The 25,241-nt window shown below is 33.8% G+C and overlaps 22 non-coding genes across 22 annotated transcripts in view; all 22 read left to right on the forward strand.

Annotated features, from left to right (window-relative positions):
- The window catches only part of TRNAP-UGG (transfer RNA proline (anticodon UGG)), a 72-nt gene extending 41 nt beyond the window's left edge, over positions 1-31 (forward strand). The window contains exon 1 of the tRNA in view: positions 1-31. This exon is cut by the window's left edge and continues 41 nt beyond it. This is a non-coding gene — a tRNA (tRNA-Pro).
- Positions 32-820: 789 nt separating this feature from the next.
- On the forward strand, positions 821-892 carry TRNAP-UGG (transfer RNA proline (anticodon UGG)). Its single transcript has one exon. It is a non-coding gene; the product is annotated as a tRNA-Pro (tRNA).
- Positions 893-1,655: 763 nt separating this feature from the next.
- Positions 1,656-1,727, forward strand: TRNAP-UGG (transfer RNA proline (anticodon UGG)). The gene has a single exon. It is a non-coding gene; the product is annotated as a tRNA-Pro (tRNA).
- A 1,660-nt stretch (positions 1,728-3,387) lies between these two features.
- TRNAP-UGG (transfer RNA proline (anticodon UGG)) lies at positions 3,388-3,459 on the forward strand. The gene has a single exon. It is a non-coding gene; the product is annotated as a tRNA-Pro (tRNA).
- Positions 3,460-4,253: 794 nt separating this feature from the next.
- Positions 4,254-4,325, forward strand: TRNAP-UGG (transfer RNA proline (anticodon UGG)). Its single transcript has one exon. It is a non-coding gene; the product is annotated as a tRNA-Pro (tRNA).
- Positions 4,326-5,119: 794 nt separating this feature from the next.
- Positions 5,120-5,191, forward strand: TRNAP-UGG (transfer RNA proline (anticodon UGG)). Its single transcript has one exon. It is a non-coding gene; the product is annotated as a tRNA-Pro (tRNA).
- Positions 5,192-5,982: 791 nt separating this feature from the next.
- On the forward strand, positions 5,983-6,054 carry TRNAP-UGG (transfer RNA proline (anticodon UGG)). The gene has a single exon. It is a non-coding gene; the product is annotated as a tRNA-Pro (tRNA).
- Positions 6,055-8,579: 2,525 nt separating this feature from the next.
- On the forward strand, positions 8,580-8,651 carry TRNAP-UGG (transfer RNA proline (anticodon UGG)). Its single transcript has one exon. It is a non-coding gene; the product is annotated as a tRNA-Pro (tRNA).
- Positions 8,652-9,444: 793 nt separating this feature from the next.
- On the forward strand, positions 9,445-9,516 carry TRNAP-UGG (transfer RNA proline (anticodon UGG)). The gene has a single exon. It is a non-coding gene; the product is annotated as a tRNA-Pro (tRNA).
- Positions 9,517-10,306: 790 nt separating this feature from the next.
- TRNAP-UGG (transfer RNA proline (anticodon UGG)) lies at positions 10,307-10,378 on the forward strand. Its single transcript has one exon. It is a non-coding gene; the product is annotated as a tRNA-Pro (tRNA).
- A 794-nt stretch (positions 10,379-11,172) lies between these two features.
- On the forward strand, positions 11,173-11,244 carry TRNAP-UGG (transfer RNA proline (anticodon UGG)). Its single transcript has one exon. It is a non-coding gene; the product is annotated as a tRNA-Pro (tRNA).
- Positions 11,245-12,899: 1,655 nt separating this feature from the next.
- TRNAP-UGG (transfer RNA proline (anticodon UGG)) lies at positions 12,900-12,971 on the forward strand. Its single transcript has one exon. It is a non-coding gene; the product is annotated as a tRNA-Pro (tRNA).
- Positions 12,972-13,761: 790 nt separating this feature from the next.
- Positions 13,762-13,833, forward strand: TRNAP-UGG (transfer RNA proline (anticodon UGG)). Its single transcript has one exon. It is a non-coding gene; the product is annotated as a tRNA-Pro (tRNA).
- Positions 13,834-15,490: 1,657 nt separating this feature from the next.
- Positions 15,491-15,562, forward strand: TRNAP-UGG (transfer RNA proline (anticodon UGG)). Its single transcript has one exon. It is a non-coding gene; the product is annotated as a tRNA-Pro (tRNA).
- Positions 15,563-16,356: 794 nt separating this feature from the next.
- TRNAP-UGG (transfer RNA proline (anticodon UGG)) lies at positions 16,357-16,428 on the forward strand. Its single transcript has one exon. It is a non-coding gene; the product is annotated as a tRNA-Pro (tRNA).
- Positions 16,429-17,422: 994 nt separating this feature from the next.
- On the forward strand, positions 17,423-17,494 carry TRNAP-UGG (transfer RNA proline (anticodon UGG)). The gene has a single exon. It is a non-coding gene; the product is annotated as a tRNA-Pro (tRNA).
- Positions 17,495-18,087: 593 nt separating this feature from the next.
- TRNAP-UGG (transfer RNA proline (anticodon UGG)) lies at positions 18,088-18,159 on the forward strand. The gene has a single exon. It is a non-coding gene; the product is annotated as a tRNA-Pro (tRNA).
- A 1,657-nt stretch (positions 18,160-19,816) lies between these two features.
- On the forward strand, positions 19,817-19,888 carry TRNAP-UGG (transfer RNA proline (anticodon UGG)). Its single transcript has one exon. It is a non-coding gene; the product is annotated as a tRNA-Pro (tRNA).
- A 1,655-nt stretch (positions 19,889-21,543) lies between these two features.
- TRNAP-UGG (transfer RNA proline (anticodon UGG)) lies at positions 21,544-21,615 on the forward strand. The gene has a single exon. It is a non-coding gene; the product is annotated as a tRNA-Pro (tRNA).
- Positions 21,616-22,405: 790 nt separating this feature from the next.
- TRNAP-UGG (transfer RNA proline (anticodon UGG)) lies at positions 22,406-22,477 on the forward strand. Its single transcript has one exon. It is a non-coding gene; the product is annotated as a tRNA-Pro (tRNA).
- A 1,655-nt stretch (positions 22,478-24,132) lies between these two features.
- TRNAP-UGG (transfer RNA proline (anticodon UGG)) lies at positions 24,133-24,204 on the forward strand. The gene has a single exon. It is a non-coding gene; the product is annotated as a tRNA-Pro (tRNA).
- Positions 24,205-24,994: 790 nt separating this feature from the next.
- On the forward strand, positions 24,995-25,066 carry TRNAP-UGG (transfer RNA proline (anticodon UGG)). Its single transcript has one exon. It is a non-coding gene; the product is annotated as a tRNA-Pro (tRNA).
- Positions 25,067-25,241: the final 175 nt, after the last annotated feature.

Consider the following 25,241-nt stretch of genomic DNA (forward strand, 5'->3'; position numbering starts at 1 on the left):
GAGGTCCCGGGTTCAAATCCCGGATGAGCCCATGGTTTGATGTAATTTTATAGTCCTTAATATCTGATAGTATTTAATAGCATTTTAAAATACTCACTAATGTATACAAACAGGTTTACTTACAATTTAATTAATATACATAAAAAAGACATGCACAGTGGGCTCATTGGTCAAGGGGTATAATTCTTGCTTAGGGTGCGAGAGATCCCTGGTACAAATCCCGGATGAGCCCATCTTTTACAGGTATATACTTATGCATACTTAGTAAAATGTCAAGCATTTGGTGGTATATTGGGTAAACTATAGATTCCATTTTGTCTAAGTAACCTTGAGTCGCTTAAAAGTCTCATTTTGACAAACAAAAAACTGTCAAAATAAAATTACAGGTTTTTCTCTTACCTTTCTTTTGTCTAAGTAACCCTGAGTGGCTTAAAAGAATAGTCTCATTATGACTAACAAAGAGATCAACAATAAATTGCAGGTGTTTATTTTGTCTTTCTTCTGGGTCTGCATGCTTGAGTTGCACACAGTATGTGACAAGTCTTAGGCTCCAACTATCAAAAAAGTCCAAACTCTATTGGGACCTCTAAATCTTGGCACTGCACATTTTAAATATGCATACTTGGATAACAAGTAACCTTAAGTTATTATTTTCGCAATACTACATACACATTTTTTTATTTTAAGTTGTTATTTTTAAAATGTGACATCTTCATTAAATGAAATTGTGTGTTTGCTCCAGCTTTTTGCATTTTTTCTTAAATAATTTGAGTTTTACTTTAAAAATGGTAAAATCTGAATGAAAAACGATTACACAGTTGGCTCGTTGGTCTAGGGGTATGATTCTCGCTTTGGGTGCGAGAGGTCCTAGGTTCAAATCCTGGATGAGCCCATGTTTTCATGTACTTTTATAGTCCTTAATATCTGATAGTATTTAATAGCATTTTAAAATACTCACTAATGTATACAAACAGGTTTACTTACAATTCCATTAATATACATAAAAAAGACATGCACAGTGGGCTCGTTGGTCAAGGGGTATAATTCTTGCTTTGGGTGCGAGAGATCCCTGGTACAAATCCCGGATGAGCCCATCTTTTACAGGCATATACTTATGCAAACTTAGTAAAATGTCAAGCATTTGGTGGTATATTGGGTACACTATAGATTCCATTTTGTCTAAGTAACCTTGAGTGGCTTAAAAGTCTCATTTTGACAAACAAAAAACTGTCAAAATGAAATTACAGGTTTTTCTCTTACCTTTCTTTTGTCTAAGTAACCCTGAGTGGCTTAAAAGAATAGTCTCATTATGACTAACAAAAAGATCAACAATAAATTGCAGGTGTTTATTTTGTCTTTCTTCTGGGTCTGCATGCTTGAGTTTCAAACAGTATGTGACAAGTCTTAGGTTCCAACTATCAAAAAAGTCTATTGGGACCTCTAAATCTTGGCACTGCACATTTTAACCTTAAGTTATTATTTTCGCAATACTACATACACAATTTTTTGTTTTAAGTTGTTACGTTATTTTTAAAATGTTATATCTTCATTTAAATGAAATTGTGTGTTTGCTCCAGCTTTTTGCATTTTTTCTTAAATAATTTGAGTTTTACTTTAAAAATGGTAAAATCTAAATGAGAAGCCATTATGCAGTTGGCTCGTTGGTCTAGGATTATGATTCTCGCTTTGGGTGCGAGAGGTCCCGGGTTCAAATCCCGGACGAGCCCATGTTTTCATGTACTTTTATAGTCCTTAATATCTGATAGTATTTAATAGCATTTTAAAATACTCACTAATGTATACAAACAGGTTTACTTAGAATTTCATTAATATACATAAAAAAGACATGCACAGTGGGCTCGTTGGTCAAGGGGTATAATTCTTGCTTAGGGTGCGAGAGATCCCTGGTACAAATCCCGGATGAGCCCATCTTTTACAGGTATATACTTATGCATACTTAGTAAAATGTCAAGCATTTGGTGGTATATTGGGTAAACTATAGATTCCATTTTGTCTAAGTAACCTTGAGTGGCTTAAAAGTCTCATTTTGACAAACAAAAAACTGTCAAAATGAAATTACAGGTTTTTCTCTTACCTTTCTTTTGTCTAAGTAACCCTGAGTGGCTTAAAAGAATTGTCTTATTATGACTAACAAAAAGATCAACAATAAATTGCAGGTGTTTATTTTGTCTTTCTTCTGGGTCTGCATGCTTGAGTTGCAAACAGTATGTGACAAGTCTTAGGTTCCAACTATCAAAAAAGTCCAAACTCTATTGGGACCTCTAAATCTTGGCACTGCACATTTTAAATATGCATACTTGGATAGCAAGTAACCTTAAGTTATTATTTTCGCAATACTACATACACATTTTTTTGTTTTAAGTTGTTATGTTATTTTTAAAATGTTACATCTTCATTAAATGAAATTGTGTGTTTGCTCCAGCTTTTTGCATTTTTTCTTAAATAATTTGAGTTTTACTTTAAAAATGGTAAAATCTGAATGAGAGTTTATTATGCAGTTGGCTCGTTGGTCAAGGGGTATGATTCTCGCTTTGGGTGCGAGAGGTCCCGTGTTCAAATCCTGGACGAGCCCATGGTTTCATGTACTTCTATAGTCCTTAATATCTGATAGTATTTAATAGCATTTTAAAATACTCACTAATGTATACAAACAGGTTTACTTACAATTTCATTAATATACATAAAAAAGACATGCACAGTGGGCTCGTTGGTCAAGGGGTATAATTCTTGCTTAGGGTGCGAGAGATCCCTGGTACAAATCCCGGATGAGCCCATCTTTTACAGGCATATACTTATGCAAACTTAGTAAAATGTCAAGCATTTGGTGGTATATTGGGTACACTATAGATTCCATTTTGTCTAAGTAACCTTGAGTGGCTATAAAGTCTCATTTTGACAAAGAAAAAACTGTCAAAATGAAATTACCGGTTTTTCTCTTACCTTTCTTTTGTCTAAGTAACCCTGAGTGGCTTAAAAGAATAGTCTCATTATGACTAACAAAAAGATCAACAATAAATTGCAGGTGTTTATTTTGTCTTTCTTCTGGGTCTGCATGCTTGAGTTGCAAACAGTATGTGACAAGTCTTAGGTTCCAACTATCAAAAAAGTCCAAACTCTATTGGGACCTCTAAATCTTGGCACTGCACATTTTAAATATGCATACTTGGATAGCAAGTAACCTTAAGTTATTATTTTCGCAATACTACATACACATTTTGTTGTTTTAAGTTGTTATGTTATTTTTAAAACGTTACATCTTCATTAAATGAAATTGTGTGATTGCTCCAGCTTTTTGCATTTTTTCTTAAATAATTTGAGTTTTACTTTAAAAATTGTAAAATCTGAATGAGAGTTTAGTATGCAGTTGGCTCGTTGGTCTAGGGGTATGATTCTCGCTTTGGGTGTGAGAGGTCCCGGGTTCAAATCCCGGACAAGCCCATGGTTTCATATACTTTTATAGTCCTTAATATCTGATAGTATTTAATAGCATTTTAAAATACTCACTAATGTATACAAACAGGTTTACTTACAATTTCATTAATATACATAAAAAAGACATGCACAGTGGGATCGTTGGTCATTGGGTATAATTCTTGCTTAGGGTGCGAGAGATCCCTGGTACAAATCCCGGATAAGCCCATCTTTTACAGGTATATACTTATGCATACTTAGTAAAATGTCAAGCATTTGGTGGTATATTGGGTAAACTATAGATTCCATTTTGTCTAAGTTACCTTGAGTGGCTTAAAAGTCTCATTTTGACAAACAAAAAACTGTCAAAATGAAATTACAGGTTTTTCTCTTACCTTTCTTTTGTCTAAGTAACCCTGAGTGGCTTAAAAGAATAGTCTCATTATGACTAACAAAAAGATCAACAATAAATTGCAGGTGTTTATTTTGTCTTTCTTCTGGGTCTGCATACTTGAGTTGCACACAGTATGTGACAAGTCTTTGGTCCAACTATCAAAAAAGTCCAAACTCTATTGGGACCTCCAAATCTTGGCACTGCACATTTTAAATATGCATACTTGGATAACAAGTAACCTTAAGTTATTATTTTCGCAATACTACATACACATTTTTTTGTTTTAAGTTGTTATGTTATTTTTAAAATGTTACATCTTCATTTAAATGAAATTGTGTGTTTGCTCCAGCTTTTTGCATTTTTTCTTAAATAATTTGAGTTTTACTTTAAAAATGGTAAAATCTGAATGAGAAGCCATTACGCAGTTGGCTCGTTGGTCTAGGGGTATGATTCTCGCTTTGGGTGCGAGAGGTCTCGGGTTCAAATCCCGGACGAGCCTATGCTTTCATGTACTTTTATAGTCCTTAATATCTGATAGTATTTAATAGCATTTTAAAATACTCACTAATGTATACAAACAGGTTTACTTACAATTTCATTAATATACATAAAAAAGACATGCACAGTGGGCTCGTTGGTCAAGGGGTATAATTCTTGCTTAGGGTGCGAGAGATCCCTGGTACAAATCCCGGATGAGCCCATCTTTTACGGGTATATACTTATGCATACTTAGTAAAATGTCAAGCATTTGGTGGTATATTGGGTAAACTATAGATTCCATTTTGTCTAAGTAACCTTGAGTGGCTTAAAAGTCTCATTTTGACAAACAAAAAACTGTCAAAATGAAATTACAGGTTTTTCTCTTACCTTTCTTTTGTCTAAGTAACCCTGAGTGGCTTAAAAGAATAGTCTCATTATGACTAACAAAAAGATCAACAATAAATTGCAGGTGTTTATTTTGTCTTTCTTCTGGGTCTGCATGCTTGAGTTGCAAACAGTATGTGACAAGTCTTAGGTTCCAACTATCAAAAAAGTCCAAACTCTATTGGGACCTCTAAATCTTGGCACTGCACATTTTAAATATGCATACTTGGATAGCAAGTAACCTTAAGTTATTATTTTCGCAATACTACATACACATTTTGTTGTTTTAAGTTGTTATGTTATTTTTAAAATGTTACATCTTCATTAAATGAAATTGTGTGTTTGCTCCAGCTTTTTGCATTTTTTCTTAAATAATTTGAGTTTTACTTTAAAAATGGTAAAATCTGAATGAGAGTTTATTATGCAGTTGGCTCGTTGGTCTAGGGGTATGATTCTCGCTTTGGGTGCGAGAGGTCCCGGGTTCAAATCCCGGACGAGCCCATGGTTTCATATACTTTTATAGTCCTTAATATCTGATAGTATTTAATAGCATTTTAAAATACTCACTAATGTATACAAACAGGTTTACTTACAATTTCATTAATATACATAAAAAAGACATGCACAGTGGGATCGTTGGTCATTGGGTATAATTCTTGCTTAGGGTGCGAGAGATCCCTGGTACAAATCCCGGATGAGCCCATCTTTTACAGGTATATACTTATGCATACTTAGTAAAATGTCAAGCATTTGGTGGTATATTGGGTAAACTATAGATTCCATTTTGTCTAAGTAACCTTGAGTGGCTTAAAAGTCTCATTTTGACAAACAAAAAAACTGTCAAAATGAAATTACAGGTTTTTCTCTTACCTTTCTTTTGTCTAAGTAACCCTGAGTGGCTTAAAAGAATAGTCTCATTATGACTAACAAAAAGATCAACAATAAATTGCAGGTGTTTATTTTGTCTTTCTTCTGGGTCTGCATGCTTGAGTTGCACACAGTATGTGACAAGTCTTAGGTTCCAATTATCAAAAAAGTCCAAACTCTATTAGGACCTCTAAATCTTGGCACTGCACATTTTAAATATGCATACTTGGATAACAAGTAACCTTAAGTTATTATTTTCGCAATACTACATACACATTTTTTTGTTTTAAGTTGTTATTTTTAAAATGTTACATCTTCATTTAAATGAAATTGTGTGTTTGCTCCAGCTTTTTGCATTTTTTCTTAAATAATTTGAGTTTTACTTTAAAAATGGTAAAATCTGAATGAAAAGCCATTATGCAGTTGGCTCGTTGGTCTATGGGTATGATTCTCGCTTTGGGTGCGAGAGGTCCTGGGTTCAAATCCCGGACGAGCCCATGTTTTCATGTACTTTTATAGTCCTTAATATCTGATAGTATTTAATAGCATTTTAAAATACTCACTAATGTATACAAACAGGTTTACTTACAATTTCATTAATATACATAAAAAAGACATGCACAGTGGGCTCGTTGGTCAAGGGGTATAATTCTTGCTTAGGGTGCGAGAGATCCCTGGTACAAATCCCGGATGAGCCCATCTTTTACAGGCATATACTTATGCAAACTTAGTAAAATGTCAAGCATTTGGTGGTATATTGGGTACACTATAGATTCCATTTTGTCTAAGTAACCTTGAGTGGCTATAAAGTCTCATTTTGACAAACAAAAAACTGTCAAAATGAAATTACAGGTTTTTCTCTTACCTTTCTTTTGTCTAAGTAACCCTGAGTGGCTTAAAAGAATAGTCTCATTATGACTAACAAAAAGATCAACAATAAATTGCAGGTGTTTATTTTGTCTTTCTTCTGGGTCTGCATACTTGAGTTGCACACAGTATGTGACAAGTCTTTGGTCCAACTATCAAAAAGGTCCAAACTCTATTGGGACCTCTAAATCTTGGCACTGCACATTTTAAATATGCATACTTGGATAACAAGTAACCTTAAGTTATTATTTTCGCAATACTACATACACATTTTTTTGTTTTAAGTTGTTATGTTATTTTTAAAATGTTACATCTTCATTTAAATGAAATTGTGTGTTTGCTCCAGCTTTTTGCATTTTTTCTTAAATAATTTGAGTTTTACTTTAAAAATGGTAAAATCTGAATGAGAAGCCATTATGCAGTTGGCTCGTTGGTCTAGGATTATGATTCTCGCTTTGGGTGCGAGAGGTCCCGGGTTCAAATCCCAGACGAGCCCATGTTTTCATGTACTTTTATAGTCCTTAATATCCGATAGTATTTAATAGCATTTTAAAATACTCACTAATGTATACAAACAGGTTTACTTAGAATTTCATTAATATACATAAAAAAGACATGCACAGTGGGCTCGTTGGTCAAGGGGTATAATTCTTGCTTAGGGTGCGAGAGATCCCTGGTACAAATCCCGGATGAGCCCATCTTTTACAGGTATATACTTATGCATACTTAGTAAAATGTCAAGCATTTGGTGGTATATTGGGTAAACTATAGATTCCATTTTGTCTAAGGTACCTTGAGTGGCTTAAAAGTCTCATTTTGACAAACAAAACACTGTCAAAATGAAATTACAGGTTTTTCTCTTACCTTTCTTTTGTCTAAGTAACCCTGAGTGGCTTAAAAGAATAGTCTCATTATGACTAACAAAAAGATCAACAATAAATTGCAGGTGTTTATTTTGTCTTTCTTCTGGGTTTGCATGCTTGAGTTGCACACAGTATGTGACAAGTCTTAGGTTCCAACTATCAAAAAAGTCCAAACTCTATTGGGACCTCTAAATCTTGGCACAGCACATTTTAAATATGCATACTTGGATAACAAGTAACCTTCAGTTATTATTTTCGCAATACTACATACACATTTTTTGTTTTAAGTTGTTATGTTATTTTTAAAATGTTACATCTTCATTAAATGAAATTGTGTGTTTGCTCCAGCTTTTTGCATTTTTTCTTAAATAATTTGAGTTTTACTTTAAAAATGGTAAAATCTGAATGAGAAGCCATTACGCAGTTGGCTCGTTGGTCTATGGGTATGATTCTCGCTTTGGGTGCGAGAGGTCATGGGTTCAAATCCTGGACGAGCCCATGGTTTCATGTACTTTTATAGTCCTTAATATCTGATAGTATTTAATAGCATTTTAAAATACTCACTAATGTATACAAACAGGTTTACTTACAATTTCATTAATATACATAAAAAAGACATGCACAGTGGGCTCCTTGGTCAAGGGGTATAATTCTTGCTTAGGGTGCGAGAGATCCCTGGTACAAATCCCGGATGAGCCCATCTTTTACAGGTACATACTTATGCATACTTAGTAAAATGTCAAGCATTTGGTGGTATATTGGGTAAACTATAGATTCCATTTTGTCTAAGTAACCTTGAGTGGCTTAATAGTCTCATTTTGACAAACAGAAAACTGTCAAAATGAAATTACAGGTTTTTCTCTTACCTTTCTTTTGTCTAAGTAACCCTGAGTGGCTTAAAAGAATAGTCTCATTATGACTAACAAAAAGATCAACAATAAATTGCAGGTGTTTATTTTGTCTTTCTTCTGGGTCTGCATGCTTGAGTTGCACACAGTATGTGACAAGTCTTAGGTTCCAACTATCAAAAAGGTCCAAACTCTATTGGGACCTCTAAATCTTGGCACTGCACATTTTAAATATGCATACTTGGATGACAAGTAACCTTAAGTTATTATTTTCGCAATACTACATACACATTTTTTGTTTTAAGTTGTTATGTTATTTTTAAAATGTTACATCTTCATTTAAATGAAATTGTGTGTTTGCTCCAGCTTTTTGCATTTTTTCTTAAATAATTTGAGTTTTACTTTAAAAATGGTAAAATCTGAATGAGAAGCCATTATGCAGTTGGCTCGTTGGTCTAGGGGTATGATTCTCGCTTTGGGTGCAAGAGGTCTCGGGTTCAAATCCCGGACGAGCCTATGTTTTCATGTACTTTTATAGTCCTTAATATCTGATAGTATTTAATAGCATTTTAAAATACTCACTAATGTATACAAACAGGTTTACTTACAATTTCATTAATATACATAAAAAAGACATGCACAGTGGGCTCGTTGGTCAAGGGGTATAATTCTTGCTTAGGGTGCGAGAGATCCCTGGTACAAATCCCGGATGAGCCCATCTTTTACAGGTATATACTTATGCATACTTAGTAAAATGTCAAGCATTTGGTGGTATATTGGGTAAACTATAGATTCCATTTTGTCTAAGTAACCTTGAGTGGCTTAAAAGTCTCATTTTGACAAACAAAAAACTGTCAAAATGAAATTACAGGTTTTCTCTTACCTTTCTTTTGTCTAAGTAACCCTGAGTGGCTTAAAAGAATAGTCTCATTATGACTAACAAAAAGATCAACAATAAATTGCAGGTGTTTATTTTGTCTTTCTTCTGGGTCTGCATGCTTGAGTTGCACACAGTATGTGACAAGTCTTAGGTTCCAACTATCAAAAAGGTCCAAACTCTATTGGGACCTCTAAATCTTGGCACTGCACATTTTAAATATGCATACTTGGATGACAAGTAACCTTAAGTTATTATTTTCGCAATACTACATACACATTTTTTGTTTTAAGTTGTTATGTTATTTTTAAAATGTTACATCTTCATTTAAATGAAATTGTGTGTTTGCTCCAGCTTTTTGCATTTTTTCTTAAATAATTTGAGTTTTACTTTAAAAATGGTAAAATCTGAATGAGACGCTATTACGCAGTTGGCTCGTTGGTCTAGGGGTATGATTCTCGCTTTGGGTGCGAGAGGTCTCGGGTTCAAATCCTGGACGAGCCTATGTTTTCATGTACTTTTATAGTCCTTAATATCTGATAGTATTTAATAGCATTTTAAAATACTCACTAATGTATACAAACAGGTTTACTTACAATTTCATTAATATACATAAAAAAGACATGCACAGTGGGCTCGTTGGTCAAGGGGTATAATTCTTGCTTAGGGTGCGAGAGATCCCTGGTACAAATCCCGGATGAGCCCATCTTTTACAGGTATATACTTATGCATACTTAGTAAAATGTCAAGCATTTGGTGGTATATTGGGTAAACTATAGATTCCATTTTGTCTAAGTAACCTTGAGTGGCTTAAAAGTCTCATTTTGACAAACAAAAAACTGTCAAAATGAAATTACAGGTTTTTCTCTTACCTTTCTTTTGTCTAAGTAACCCTGAGTGGCTTAAAAGAATAGTCTCATTATGACTAACAAAAAGATCAACAATAAATTGCAGGTGTTTATTTTGTCTTTCTTCTGGGTCTGCATGCTTGAGTTGCACACAGTATGTGACAAGTCTTAGGTTCCAACTATCAAAAAAGTCCAAACTCTATTGGGACCTCTAAATCTTGGCACTGCACATTTTAAATATGCATACTTGGATAACAAGTAACCTTAAGTTATTATTTTCGCAATACTACATACACATTTTTTTGTTTTAAGTTGTTATTTTTAAAATGTTACATCTTCATTTAAATGAAATTGTGTGTTTGCTCCAGCTTTTTGCATTTTTTCTTAAATAATTTGAGTTTTACTTTAAAAATTGTAAAATCTGAATGAGAGTTTATTATGCAGTTGGCTTGTTGGTCTAGGGGTATGATTCTCGCTTTGGGTGCGAGAGGTCCCGTGTTCAAATCCCGGACGAGCCCATGGTTTCATGTACTTTTATAGTCCTTAATATCTGATAGTATTTAATAGCATTTTAAAATACTCACTAATGTATACAAACAGGTTTACTTACAATTTCATTAATATACATAAAAAAGACATGCACAGTGGGCTCGTTGGTCAAGGGGTATAATTCTTGCTTAGGGTGCGAGAGATCCCTGGTACAAATCCCGGATGAGCCCATCTTTTACAGGTATATACTTATGCATACTTAGTAAAATGTCAAGCATTTGGTGGTATATTGGGTAAACTATAGATTCCATTTTGTCTAAGGTACCATGAGTGGCTTAAAAGTCTCATTTTGACAAACAAAACACTGTCAAAATGAAATTACAGGTTTTTCTCTTACCTTTCTTTTGTCTAAGTAACCCTGAGTGGCTTAAAACAATAGTCTCATTATGACTAACAAAAAGATCAACAATAAATTGCAGGTGTTTATTTTGTCTTTCTTCTGGGTCTGCATGCTTGAGTTGCACACAGTATGTGACAAGTCTTAGGTTCCAACTATCAAAAAGGTCCAAACTCTATTGGGACCTCTAAATCTTGGCACTGCACATTTTAAATATGCATACTTGGATGACAAGTAACCTTAAGTTATTATTTTCGCAATACTACATACACATTTTTTGTTTTAAGTTGTTATGTTATTTTTAAAATGTTACATCTTCATTTAAATGAAATTGTGTGTTTGCTCCAGCTTTTTGCATTTTTTCTTAAATAATTTGAGTTTTACTTTAAAAATGGTAAAATCTGAATGAGAAGCCATTACGCAGTTGGCTCGTTGGTCTAGGGGTATGATTCTCGCTTTGGGTGCGAGAGGTCTCGGGTTCAAATCCCGGACGAGCCTATGTTTTCATGTACTTTTATAGTCCTTAATATCTGATAGTATTTAATAGCATTTTAAAATACTCACTAATGTATACAAACAGGTTTACTTACAATTTCATTAATATACATAAAAAAGACATGCACAGTGGGCTCGTTGGTCAAGGGGTATAATTCTTGCTTAGGGTGCGAGAGATCCCTGGTACAAATCCCGGATGAGCCCATCTTTTACAGGTATATACTTATGCATACTTAGTAAAATGTCAAGCATTTGATGGTATATTGGGTAAACTATAGATTCCATTTTGTCTAAGTAACCTTGAGTGGCTTAAAAGTCTCATTTTGACAAACTAAAAACTGTCAAAATGAAATTACAGGTTTTTCTCTTACCTTTCTTTTGTCTAAGTAACCCTGAGTGGCTTAAAAGAATAGTCTCATTATGACTAACAAAAAGATCAACAATAAATTGCAGGTGTTTATTTTGTCTTTCTTCTGGGTCTGCATGCTTGAGTTGCACACAGTATGTGACAAGTCTTAGGTTCCAACTATCAAAAAAGTCCAAACTCTATTGGGACCTCTAAATCTTGGCACTGCACATTTTAAATATGCATATTTGGATAACAAGTAACCTTAAGTTATTATTTTCGCAATACTACATACACATTTTTTTGTTTTAAGTTGTTATTTTTAAAATGTTACATCTTCATTTAAATGAAATTGTGTGTTTGCTCCAGCTTTTTGCATTTTTTCTTAAATAATTTGAGTTTTACTTTAAAAATGGTAAAATCTGAATGAGAAGCCATTACGCAGTTGGCTCGTTGGTCTAGGGGTATGATTCTCGCTTTGGGTGCGAGAAGTCTCGGGTTCAAATCCCGGACAAGCCTATGTTTTCATGTACTTTTATAGTCCTTAATATCTGATAGTATTTAATAGCATTTTAAAATACTCACTAATGTTTACAAACAGGTTTACTTACAATTTCATTAATATACATAAAAAAGACATGCACAGTGGGCTCGTTGGTCAAGGGGTATAATTCTTGCTTAGGGTGCGAGAGATCCCTGGTACAAATCCCGGATGAGCCCATCTTTTACAGGTATATACTTATGCATACTTAGTAAAATGTCAAGCATTTGGTGGTATATTGGGTAAACTATAGATTCCATTTTGTCTAAGTAACCTTGAGTGGCTTAAAAGTCTCATTTTGACAAACAAAAAACTGTCAAAATGAAATTACAGGTTTTCTCTTACCTTTCTTTTGTCTAAGTAACCCTGAGTGGCTTAAAAGAATAGTCTCATTATGACTAACAAAAAGATCAACAATAAATTGCAGGTGTTTATTTTGTCTTTCTTCTGGGTCTGCATGCTTGAGTTGCACACAGTATGTGACAAGTCTTAGGTTCCAACTATCAAAAAGGTCCAAACTCTATTGGGACCTCTAAATCTTGGCACTGCACATTTTAAATATGCATACTTGGATGACAAGTAACCTTAAGTTATTATTTTCACAATACTACGTACACATTTTTTGTTTTAAGTTGTTATGTTATTTTTAAAATGTTACATCTTCATTTAAATGAAATTGTGTGTTTGCTCCAGCTTTTTGCATTTTTTCTTAAATAATTTGAGTTTTACTTTAAAAATGGTAAAATCTGAATGAGAATCCATTGCGCAGTTGGCTCGTTGGTCTAGGGGTATGATTCTCGCTTTGGGTGCGAGAGGTCTCGGGTTCAAATCCCGGACGAGCCTATGTTTTCATGTACTTTTATAGTCCTTAATATCTGATAGTATTTAATAGCATTTTAAAATACTCACTAATGTATACAAACAGGTTTACTTACAATTTCATTAATATACATAAAAAAGACATGCACAGTGGGCTCGTTGGTCAAGGGGTATAATTCTTGCTTAGGGTGCGAGAGATCCCTGGTACAAATCCCGGATGAGCCCATCTTTTACAGGTATATACTTATGCATACTTAGTAAAATGTCAAGCATTTGGTGGTATATTGGGTAAACTATAGATTCCATTTTGTCTAAGTAACCTTGAGTGGCTTAAAAGTCTCATTTTGACAAACAAAAAACTGTCAAAATGAAATTACAGGTTTTTCTCTTACCTTTCTTTTGTCTAAGTAACCCTGAGTGGCTTAAAAGAATAGTCTCATTATGACTAACAAAAAGATCAACAATAAATTGCAGGTGTTTATTTTGTCTTTCTTCTGGGTCTGCATGCTTGAGTTGCACACAGTATGTGACAAGTCTTAGGTTCCAATTATCAAAAAAGTCCAAACTCTATTGGGACCTCTAAATCTTGGCACTGCACATTTTAAATATGCATACTTGGATAACAAGTAACCTTAAGTTATTATTTTCGCAATACTACATACACATTTTTTTGTTTTAAGTTGTTATTTTTAAAATGTTACATCTTCATTTAAATTAAATTGTGTGTTTGCTCCAGCTTTTTGCATTTTTTCTTAAATAATTTGAGTTTTACTTTAAAAATGGTAAAATCTGAATGAAAAGCCATTACGCAGTTGGCTCGTTGGTCTAGGGGTATGATTCTCGCTTTGGGTGCGAGAGATCCTGGGTTCAAATCCCAGACGAGCCCATGTTTTCATGTACTTTTATAGTCCTTAATATCTGATAGTATTTAATAGCATTTTAAAATACTCACTAATGTATACAAACAGGTTTACTTAGAATTTCATTAATATACATAAAAAAGACATGCACAGTGGGCTCGTTGGTCAAGGGGTATAATTCTTGCTTAGGGTGCGAGAGATCCCTGGTACAAATCCCGGAAGAGCCCATCTTTTACAGGTATATACTTATGCATACTTAGTAAAATGTCAAGCATTTGGTGGTATATTGGGTAAACTATAGATTCCATTTTGTCTAAGTAACCTTGAGTGGCTTAAAAGTCTCATTTTGACAAACAAAAAACTGTCAAAATGAAATTACAGGTTTTTCTCTTACCTTTCTTTTGTCTAAGTAACCCTGAGTGGCTTAAAAGAATTGTCTCATTATGACTAACAAAAAGATCAACAATAAATTGCAGGTGTTTATTTTGTCTTTCTTCTGGGTCTGCATGCTTGAGTTGCAAACAGTATGTGACAAGTCTTAGGTTCCAACTATCAAAAATGTCCAAACTCTATTGGGACCTCTAAATCTTGGCACTGCACATTTTAAATATGCATACTTGGATAGCAAGTAACCTTAAGTTATTATTTTCGCAATACTACATACACATTTTTTTGTTTTAAGTTGTTATGTTATTTTTAAAATGTTACATCTTCATTAAATGAAATTGTGTGTTTGCTCCAGCTTTTTGCATTTTTTCTTAAATAATTTGAGTTTTACTTTAAAAATGGTAAAATCTGAATGAGAAGCCATTACGCAGTTGGCTCGTTGGTCTAGGGGTATGATTCTCGCTTTGGGTGCGAGAGGTCTCGGGTTCAAATTCCAGACGAGCCTATGTTTTCATGTACTTTTATAGTCCTTAATATCTGATAGTATTTAATAGCATTTTAAAATACTCACTAATGTTTACAAACAGGTTTACTTACAATTTCATTAATATACATAAAAAAGACATGCACAGTGGGCTCGTTGGTCAAGGGGTATAATTCTTGCTTAGGGTGCGAGAGATCCCTGGTACAAATCCCGGATGAGCCCATCTTTTACAGGTATATACTTATGCATACTTAGTAAAATGTCAAGCATTTGGTGGTATATTGGGTAAACTATAGATTCCATTTTGTCTAAGTAACCTTGAGTGGCTTAAAAGTCTCATTTTGACAAACAAAAAACTGTCAAAATGAAATTACAGGTTTTTCTCTTACCTTTCTTTTGTCTAAGTAACCCTGAGTGGCTTAAAAGAATAGTCTCATTATGACTAACAAAAAGATCAACAATAAATTGCAGGTGTTTATTTTGTCTTTCTTCTGGGTCTGCATGCTTGAGTTGCACACAGTATGTGACAAGTCTTAGGTTCCAATTATCAAAAAAGTCCAAACTCTATTGGGACCTCTAAATCTTGGCACTGCACATTTTAAATATGCATACTTGGATAACAAGTAACCTTAAGTTATTATTTTCGCAATACTACATACACATTTTTTTGTTTTAAGTTGTTATTTTTAAAATGTTACATCTTCATTTAAATTAAATTGTGTGTTTGCTCCAGCTTTTTGCATTTTTTTCTTAAATAATTTGAGTTTTACTTTAAAAATGGTAAAATCTGAATGAAAAGCCATGACGCAGTTGGCTCGTTGGTCTAGGGGTATGATTCTCGCTTTGGGTGCGAGAGATCCTGGGTTCAAATCCCAGACGAGCCCATGTTTTCATGTACTTTTATAGTCCTTAATATCTGATAGTATTTAATAGCATTTTAAAATACTCACTAATGTATACAAACAGGTTTACTTACAATTTCATTAATATACATAAAAAAGACATGCACAGTGGGCTCGTTGGTCAAGGGGTATAATTCTTGCTTAGGGTGCGAGAGATCCCTGGTACAAATCCCGGATGAGCCCATCTTTTACAGGCATATACTTATGCAAACTTAGTAAAATGTCAAGCATTTGGTGGTATATTGGGTACACTATAGATTCCATTTTGTCTAAGTAACCTTGAGTGGCTATAAAGTCTCATTTTGACAAACAAAAAACTGTCAAAATGAAATTACAGGTTTTTCTCTTACCTTTCTTTTGTCTAAGTAACCCTGAGTGGCTTAAAAGAATAGTCTCATTATGACTAACAAAAAGATCAACAATAAATTGCAGGTGTTTATTTTGTCTTTCTTCTGGGTCTGCATGCTTGAGTTGCAAACAGTATGTGACAAGTCTTAGGTTCCAACTATCAAAAAAGTCCAAACTCTATTGGGACCTCTTAATCTTGGCACTGCACATTTTAAATATGCATACTTGGATAGCAAGTAACCTTAAGTTATTATTTTCACAATACTACATACACATTTTGTTGTTTTAAGTTGTTATGTTATTTTTAAAACGTTACATATTCATTAAATGAAATTGTGTGTTTGCTCCAGCTTTTTGCATTTTTTCTTAAATAATTTGAGTTTTACTTTAAAAATGGTAAAATCTGAATGAGAGTTTATTATGCAGTTGGCTCGTTGGTCTAGGGGTATGATTCTCGCTTTGGGTGCGAGAGGTCCCGGGTTCAAATCCCGGACGAGCCCATGGTTTCATATACTTTTATAGTCCTTAATATCTGATAGTATTTAACAGCATTTTAAAATACTCACTAATGTATACAAACAGGTTTACTTAGAATTTCATTAATATACATAAAAAAGACATGCACAGTGGGCTCGTTGGTCAAGGGGTATAATTCTTGCTTAGGGTGCGAGAGATCCCTGGTACAAATCCCGGATGAGCCCATCTTTTACAGGTATATACTTATGCATACTTAGTAAAATGTCAAGCATTTGGTGGTATATTAAGTAAACTATAGATTCCATTTTGTCTAAGGTACCTTGAGTGGCTTAAAAGTCTCATTTTGACAAACAAAACACTGTCAAAATGAAATTACAGGTTTTTCTCTTACCTTTCTTTTGTCTAAGTAACCCTGAGTGGCTTAAAAGAATAGTCTCACTATGACTAACAAAAAGATCAACAATAAATTGCAGGTGTTTATTTTGTCTTTCTTCTGGGTTTGCATGCTTGAGTTGCACACAGTATGTGACAAGTCTTAGGTTCCAACTATCAAAAAAGTCCAAACTCTATTGGGACCTCTAAATCTTGGCACAGCACATTTTAAATATGCATACTTGGATAACAAGTAACCTTCAGTTATTATTTTCGCAATACTACATACACATTTTTTGTTTTAAGTTGTTATGTTATTTTTAAAATGTTACATCTTCATTAAATGAAATTGTGTGTTTGCTCCAGCTTTTTGCATTTTTTCTTAAATAATTTGAGTTTTACTTTAAAAATGGTAAAATCTGAATGAGAAGCCATTATGCAGTTGGCTCGTTGGTCTATGGGTATGATTCTCGCTTTGGGTGCGAGAGGTCTTGGGTTCAAATCCTGGACGAGCCCATGGTTTCATGTACTTTTATAGTCCTTAATATCTGATAGTATTTAATAGCATTTTAAAATACTCACTAATGTATACAAACAGGTTTACTTACAATTTCATTAATATACATAAAAAAGACATGCACAGTGGGCTCGTTGGTCAAGGGGTATAATTCTCGCTTTGGGTGCGAGAGGTCCCGGGTTCAAATCCCGGATGAGCCCATCTTTTACAGGTACATACTTATGCATACTTAGTAAAATGTCAAGCATTTGGTGGTATATTGGGTAAACTATAGATTCCATTTTGTCTAAGTAACCTTGAGTGGCTTAATAGTCTCATTTTGACAAACAAAAAACTGTCAAAATGAAATTACAGGTTTTTCTCTTACCTTTCTTTTGTCTAAGTAACCCTGAGTGGCTTAAAAGAATAGTCTCATTATGACTAACAAAAAGATCAACAATAAATTGCAGGTGTTTATTTTGTCTTTCTTCTGGGTCTGCATGCTTGAGTTGCACACAGTATGTGACAAGTCTTAGGTTCCAACTATCAAAAAGGTCCAAACTCTATTGGGACCTCTAAATCTTGGCACTGCACATTTTAAATATGCATACTTGGATGACAAGTAACCTTAAGTTATTATTTTCGCAATACTACATACACATTTTTTGTTTTAAGTTGTTATGTTATTTTTAAAATGTTACATCTTCATTTAAATGAAATTGTGTGTTTGCTCCAGCTTTTTGCATTTTTTTTTAAATAATTTGAGTTTTACTTTAAAAATGGTAAAATCTGAATGAGAAGCCATTATGCAGATGGCTCGTTGGTCTAGGGGTATGATTCTCGCTTTGGGTGCGAGAGGTCTCGGGTTCAAATCCCGGACGAGCCTATGTTTTCATGTACTTTTATAGTCCTTAATATCTGATAGTATTTAATAGCATTTTAAAATACTCACTAATGTATACAAACAGGTTTACTTACAATTTCATTAATATACATAAAAAAGACATGCACAGTGGGCTCGTTGGTCAAGGGGTATAATTCTTGCTTAGGGTGCGAGAGATCCCTGGTACAAATCCCGGATGAGCCCATCTTTTACAGGTATATACTTATGCATACTTTGTAAAATGTCAAGCATTTGGTGGTATATTGGGTAAACTATAGATTCCATTTTGTCTAAGTAACCTTGAGTGGCTTAAAAGTCTCATTTTGACAAACAAAAAACTGTCAAAATGAAATTACAGGTTTTCTCTTACCTTTCTTTTGTCTAAGTAACCCTGAGTGGCTTAAAAGAATAGTCTCATTATGACTAACAAAAAGATCAACAATAAATTGCAGGTGTTTATTTTGTCTTTCTTCTGGGTCTGCATGCTTGAGTTGCACACAGTATGTGACAAGTCTTAGGTTCCAACTATCAAAAAGGTCCAAACTCTATTGGGACCTCTAAATCTTGGCACTGCACATTTTAAATATGCATACTTGGATGACAAGTAACCTTAAGTTATTATTTTCGCAATACTACATACACATTTTTTGTTTTAAGTTGTTATGTTATTTTTAAAATGTTACATCTTCATTTAAATGAAATTGTGTGTTTGCTCCAGCTTTTTGCATTTTTTCTTAAATAATTTGAGTTTTACTTTAAAAATGGTAAAATCTGAATGAGAAGCCATTACGCAGTTGGCTAGTTGGTCTAGGGGTATGATTCTCGCTTTGGGTGCGAGAGGTACCGGGTTCAAATCCCAGACGAGCCCATGTTTTCATGTACTTTTATAGTCCTTAATATCTGATAGTATTTAATAGCATTTTAAAATACTCACTAATGTATACAAACAGGTTTACTTACAATTTCATTAATATACATAAAAAAGACATGCACAGTGGGCTCGTTGGTCAAGGGGTATAATTCTTGCTTAGGGTGCGAGAGATCCCTGGTACAAATCCCGGATGAGCCCATCTTTTACAGGCATATACTTATGCAAACTTAGTAAAATGTCAAGCATTTGGTGGTATATTGGGTAAACTATAGATTCCATTTTGTCTAAGTAACCTTGAGTGGCTATAAAGTCTTATTTTGACAAACAAAAAACTGTCAAAATGAAATTACAGGTTTTTCTCTTACCTTTCTTTTGTCTAAGTAACCCTGAGTGGCTTAAAAGAATAGTCTCATTATGACTAACAAAAAGATCAACAATAGATTGCAGGTGTTTATTTTGTCTTTCTTCTGGGTCTGCATGCTTGAGTTGCAAACAGTATGTGACAAGTCTTAGGTTCCAACTATCAAAAAAGTCCAAACTCTATTGGGACCTCTAAATCTTGGCACTGCACATTTTAAATATGCATACTTGGATAGCAAGTAACCTTAAGTTATTATTTTCGCAATACTACATACACATTTTGTTGTTTTAAGTTGTTATGTTATTTTTAAAAGGTTACATCTTCATTAAATGAAATTGTGTTTGCTCCAGCTTTTTGCATTTTTTCTTAAATAATTTGAGTTTTACTTTAAAAATGGTAAAATCTGAATGAGAGTTTATTATGCAGTTGGCTCGTTGGTCTAGGGGTATGATTCTCGCTTTGGGTGCGAGAGGTCCCGGGTTCAAATCCCGGACGAGCCCATGGTTTCATATACTTTTATAGTCCTTAATATCTGATAGTATTTAATAGCATTTTAAAATACTCACTAATGTATACAAACAGGTTTACTTACAATTTCATTAATATACATAAAAAAGACATGCACAGTGGGATCGTTGGTCAAGGGGTATAATTCTTGCTTAGGGTGCGAGAGATCCCTGGTACAAATCCCGGATGAGCCCATCTTTTACAGGTATAAACTTATGCATACTTAGTAAAATGTCAAGCATTTGGTGGTATATTGGGTAAACTATAGATTCCATTTTGTCTAAGTAACCTTGAGTGGCTTAAAAGTCTCATTTTGACAAACAAAAAACTGTCAAAATGAAATTACAGGTTTTTCTCTTACCTTTCTTTTGTCTAAGTAACCCTGAGTGGCTTAAAATAATAGTCTCATTATGACTAACAAAGAGATCAACAATAAATTGCAGGTGTTTATTTTGTCTTTCTTCTGGGTCTGCATGCTTGAGTTGCACACAGTATGTGACAAGTCTTAGGTTCCAACTATCAAAAAAGTCCAAACTCTATTGGGACCTCTAAATCTTGGCACTGCACATTTTAAATATGCATACTTGGATAACAAGTAACCTTAAGTTATTATTTTCGCAATACTACATACACATTTTTTTGTTTTAAGTTGTTATTTTTAAAATGTTACATCTTCATTAAATGAAATTGTGTGTTTGCTCCTGCTTTTTGCATTTTTTCTTAAATAATTTGAGTTTTACTTTAAAAATGGTAAAATCTGAATGAAAAGCCATTACGCAGTTGGCTTGTTGGTCTAGGGGTATGATTCTCGCTTTGGGTGTGGGAGGTCCCGGGTTCAAATCCCAGACGAGCCCATGTTTTCATGTACTTTTATAGTCCTTAATATCTGATAGTATTTAATAGCATTTTAAAATACTCACTAATGTATACAAACAGGTTTACTTACAATTTCATTACTATACATAAAAAAGACATGCACAGTGGGCTCGTTGGTCAAGGGGTATAATTCTTGCTTAGGGTGCGAGAGATCCCTGGTACAAATCCCGGATGAGCCCATCTTTTACAGGTATATACTTATGCATACTTAGTAAAATGTCAAGCATTTGGTGGTATATTGGGTAAACTATAGATTCCATTTTGTCTAAGGTACCTTGAGTGGCTTAAAAGTCTCATTTTGACAAACAAAAAACTGTCAAAATGAAATTACAGGTTTTTCTCTTACCTTTCTTTTGTCTAAGTAACCCTGAGTGGCTTAAAAGAATAGTCTCATTATGACTAACAAAAAGATCAACAATAAATTGCAGGTGTTTATTTTGTCTTTCTTCTGGGTCTGCATACTTGAGTTGCACACAGTATGTGACAAGTCTTTGGTCCAACTATCAAAAAAGTCCAAACTCTATTGGGACCTCCAAATCTTGGCACTGCACATTTTAAATATGCATACTTAGATAACAAGTAACCTTAAGTTATTATTTTCGCAATACTACATACACATTTTTTTGTTTTAAGTTGTTATGTTATTTTTAAAATGTTACATCTTCATTTAAATGAAATTGTGTGTTTGCTCCAGCTTTTTGCATTTTTTCTTAAATAATTTGAGTTTTACTTTAAAAATGGTAAAATCTGAATGAGAAGCCATTACGCAGTTGGCTCGTTGGTCTAGGTGTATGATTCTCGCTTTGGGTGCGAGAGGTCTCGGGTTCAAATCCCGGACGAGCCTATGTTTTCATGTACTTTTATAGTCCTTAATATCTGATAGTATTTAATAGCATTTTAAAATACTCACTAATGTATACAAACAGGTTTACTTACAATTTCATTAATATACATAAAAAAGACATGCACAGTGGGCTCGTTGGTCAAGGGGTATAATTCTTGCTTAGGGTGCGAGAGATCCCTGGTACAAATCCCGGATGAGCCCATCTTTTACAGGTATATACTTATGCATACTTAGTAAAATGTCAAGCATTTGGTGGTATATTGGGTAAACTATAGATTCCATTTTGTCTAAGTAACCTTGAGTAGCTTAAAAGTCTCATTTTGACAAACAAAAAACTGTCAAAATGAAATTACAGGTTTTTCTCTTACCTTTCTTTTGTCTAAGTAACCCTGAGTGGCTTAAAAGAATAGTCTCATTATGACTAACAAAAAGATCAACAATAAATTGCAGGTGTTTATTTTGTCTTTCTTCTGGGTCTGCATGCTTGAGTTGCACACAGTATGTGACAAGTCTTAGGTTCCAACTATCAAAAAAGTCCAAACTCTATTGGGACCTCTAAATCTTGGCACTGCACATTTTAAATATGCATACTTGGATAACAAGTAACCTTAAGTTATTATTTTCGCAATACTACATACACATTTTTTTGTTTTAAGTTGTTATTTTTAAAATGTTACATCTTCATTTAAATGAAATTGTGTGCTTGCTCCAGCTTTTTGCATTTTTTCTTAAATAATTTGAGTTTTACTTTAAAAATGGTAAAATCTGAATGAGAAGCCATTACGCAGTTGGCTCGTTGGTCTAGGGGTATGATTCTCGCTTTGGGTGCGAGAGGTCTCGGGTTCAAATCCCAGACGAGCCTATGTTTTCATGTACTTTTATAGTCCTTAATATCTGATAGTATTTAATAGCATTTTAAAATACTCACTAATGTATACAAACAGGTTTACTTACAATTTCATTAATATACATAAAAAAGACATGCACAGTGGGCTCGTTGGTCAAGGGGTATAATTCTTGCTTAGGGTGCGAGAGATCCCTGGTACAAATCCCGGATGAGCCCATCTTTTACAGGTATATACTTATGCATACTTAGTAAAATGTCAAGCATTTGGTGGTATATTGGGTAAACTATAGATTCCATTTTGTCTAAGTAACCTTGAGTGGCTTAAAAGTCTCATTTTGACAAACTAAAAACTGTCAAAATGAAATTACAGGTTTTTCTCTTACCTTTCTTTTGTCTAAGTAACCCTGAGTGGCTTAAAAGAATAGTCTCATTATGACTAACAAAAAGATCAACAATAAATTGCAGGTGTTTATTTTGTCTTTCTTCTGGGTCTGCATGCTTGAGTTGCACACAGTATGTGACAAGTCTTAGGTTCCAACTATCAAAAAAGTCCAAACTCTATTGGGACCTCTAAATCTTGGCACTGCACATTTTAAATATGCATATTTGGATAACAAGTAACCTTAAGTTATTATTTTCGCAATACTACATACACATTTTTTTGTTTTAAGTTGTTATTTTTAAAATGTTACATCTTCATTTAAATGAAATTGTGTGTTTGCTCCAGCTTTTTGCATTTTTTCTTAAATAATTTGAGTTTTACTTTAAAAATGGTAAAATCTGAATGAGAAGCCATTACGCAGTTGGCTCGTTGGTCTAGGGGTATGATTCTCGCTTTGGGTGCGAGAAGTCTCGGGTTCAAATCCCGGACAAGCCTATGTTTTCATGTACTTTTATAGTCCTTAATATCTGATAGTATTTAATAGCATTTTAAAATACTCACTAATGTTTACAAACAGGTTTACTTACAATTTCATTAATATACATAAAAAAGACATGCACAGTGGGCTCGTTGGTCAAGGGGTATAATTCTTGCTTAGGGTGCGAGAGATCCCTGGTACAAATCCCGGATGAGCCCATCTTTTACAGGTATATACTTATGCATACTTAGTAAAATGTCAAGCATTTGGTGGTATATTGGGTAAACTATAGATTCCATTTTGTCTAAGTAACCTTGAGTGGCTTAAAAGTCTCATTTTGACAAACAAAAAACTGTCAAAATGAAATTACAGGTTTTCTCTTACCTTTCTTTTGTCTAAGTAACCCTGAGTGGCTTAAAAGAATAGTCTCATTATGACTAACAAAAAGATCAACAATAAATTGCAGGTGTTTATTTTGTCTTTCTTCTGGGTCTGCATGCTTGAGTTGCACACAGTATGTGACAAGTCTTAGGTTCCAACTATCAAAAAGGTCCAAACTCTATTGGGACCTCTAAATCTTGGCACTGCACATTTTAAATATGCATACTTGGATGACAAGTAACCTTAAGTTATTATTTTCACAATACTACGTACACATTTTTTGTTTTAAGTTGTTATGTTATTTTTAAAATGTTACATCTTCATTTAAATGAAATTGTGTGTTTGCTCCAGCTTTTTGCATTTTTTCTTAAATAATTTGAGTTTTACTTTAAAAATGGTAAAATCTGAATGAGAATCCATTGCGCAGTTGGCTCGTTGGTCTAGGGGTATGATTCTCGCTTTGGGTGCGAGAGGTCTCGGGTTCAAATCCCGGACGAGCCTATGTTTTCATGTACTTTTATAGTCCTTAATATCTGATAGTATTTAATAGCATTTTAAAATACTCACTAATGTATACAAACAGGTTTACTTACAATTTCATTAATATACATAAAAAAGACATGCACAGTGGGCTCGTTGGTCAAGGGGTATAATTCTTGCTTAGGGTGCGAGAGATCCCTGGTACAAATCCCGGATGAGCCCATCTTTTACAGGTATATACTTATGCATACTTAGTAAAATGTCAAGCATTTGGTGGTATATTGGGTAAACTATAGATTCCATTTTGTCTAAGTAACCTTGAGTGGCTTAAAAGTCTCATTTTGACAAACAAAAAACTGTCAAAATGAAATTACAGGTTTTTTTCTTACCTTTCTTTTGTCTAAGTAACCCTGAGTGGCTTAAAAGAATAGTCTCATTATGACTAACAAAAAGATCAACAATAAATTGCAGGTGTTTATTTTGTCTTTCTTCTGGGTCTGCATGCTTGAGTTGCACACAGTATGTGACAAGTCTTAGGTTCCAACTATCAAAAAAGTCCAAACTCTATTGGGACCTCTAAATCTTGGCACTGCACATTTTAAATATGCATATTTGGATAACAAGTAACCTTAAGTTATTATTTTCGCAATACTACATACACATTTTTTTGTTTTAAGTTGTTATTTTTAAAATGTTACATTTTCATTTAAATGAAATTGTGTGTTTGCTCCAGCTTTTTGCATATTTTCTTAAATAATTTGAGTTTTACTTTAAAAATGGTAAAATCTGAATGAGAAGCCATTACGCAGTTGGCTCGTTGGTCTAGGGGTATGATTCTCGCTTTGGGTGCGAGAGGTCCTGGGTTCAAATCCCAGACGAGCCCATGTTTTCATGTACTTTTATAGTCCTTAATATCTGATAGTATTTAATAGCATTTTAAAATACTCACTAATGTATACAAACAGGTTTACTTAGAATTTCATTAATATACATAAAAAAGACATGCACAGTGGGCTCGTTGGTCAAGGGGTATAATTCTTGCTTAGGGTGCGAGAGAT

Source organism: Pseudophryne corroboree, chromosome 3, assembly GCF_028390025.1.
Source record: "Pseudophryne corroboree isolate aPseCor3 chromosome 3, aPseCor3.hap2, whole genome shotgun sequence".
In the NCBI taxonomy this organism is placed as follows: domain Eukaryota; kingdom Metazoa; phylum Chordata; class Amphibia; order Anura; family Myobatrachidae; genus Pseudophryne; species Pseudophryne corroboree.